The sequence below is a fragment of the Charadrius vociferus genome, unplaced genomic scaffold (assembly GCF_000708025.1).
Source record: "Charadrius vociferus isolate BGI_N301 unplaced genomic scaffold, ASM70802v2 scaffold204, whole genome shotgun sequence".
NCBI classification, from domain to species: domain Eukaryota; kingdom Metazoa; phylum Chordata; class Aves; order Charadriiformes; family Charadriidae; genus Charadrius; species Charadrius vociferus.
This window is the reverse complement of record NW_009647831.1, coordinates 42,931-43,919: the sequence shown is the minus strand read 5'-3', so window position 1 is coordinate 43,919 and position 989 is coordinate 42,931. Positions and strand designations below refer to the sequence as shown.

The 989-nt window shown below is 60.0% G+C and overlaps 1 protein-coding gene across 1 annotated transcript in view; it reads right to left on the bottom strand.

Annotated features, from left to right (window-relative positions):
* LOC104284354 (myosin-6) overlaps positions 1-989 on the bottom strand; it is a gene marked incomplete at its 3' end in the record, with an annotated part of 25,498 nt that overhangs the window by 20,806 nt on the left and 3,703 nt on the right. The window lies entirely within an intron of this gene.

The window sequence follows — 989 nt, the reverse complement described above, 5'->3', positions numbered from 1 at the left end:
GAGCACTATAGATCCCTATAGAGCCCTGTAGAGACCCATGGAGCCCCGTAGAGCCCTACAGAGGACACCTGTAGAGACCCATAGAGTCCTCATGGGCCCCATAAACACCCATAGATCCCTATAGATAAGACCCATAGATCCTCTCCTCTGCCCCATAGAGCCCCTCCTCCGCCCCATAGATCCCTATAGAGCTCCTTAGAGATCCATAGCACTCCATAGATCCCTATAGAGACCAATAGAGACCCATAGATCCCTATAGCAGAGACCCAGAGAGCCCTATAGATGCCCATAGAGCCCCATAGATCCCTATAGAGGAGACCTATAGAGCCCCACAGAGACCCAGAGATCCCCTCCTCTGTCCCACAGAGTCCCATAGAGCCCCATCCCAAGTGCTGCCCCACAACCTCCCTCCCCCACCCCACGGTGTCTCTCCCCATGTGTGGCCATGGGGCGGTGTGGGGCAGGGGGTGGTCGAGGGGTGCCATGGGGCAGGTGGTGGAGCTCCATGGGGCAGGTGGAGATGTTCTGTGGGGCAGGTGGTGGTTGCGGGGCACTGTGGGGCAGGCTGAGATGAGCCATGGGGCAGGTCATGGTTGTGGGGCAGCATGGGTCAGGTCTTGATGGGCCATGGGCAGGTTGTGGTGCTCCATGGGGCCGGTGGAGATATTCTGTGGGGCAGGTGGTGGTTGTGGGGCACCATGGGGCAAGTTGTGGAGCTCTGTGGGGCAGTTGGAGATGTTCTGTGGGGCAGTTTGTGATTGACCAACAGAACCAACTGCTGCTGCCCAATGCTTTTTTATTGCCCTCCCCAGGTTGTGGGGTCGGGGGATGTGGGGCAGTTGGGGGTCCAGGGGGGGTCACTCGGGGGTCCAGTGCTTCACTCCTCTTTGAGTCCCTTCTGATGGAGGAAGAGAAGAAGGGAAGGGTGAGTGTGGGGCGGACCGTGGGGCAGCTGTGGGCCAGCCGTGGGGCGGCGGTGGGGGAGGGGG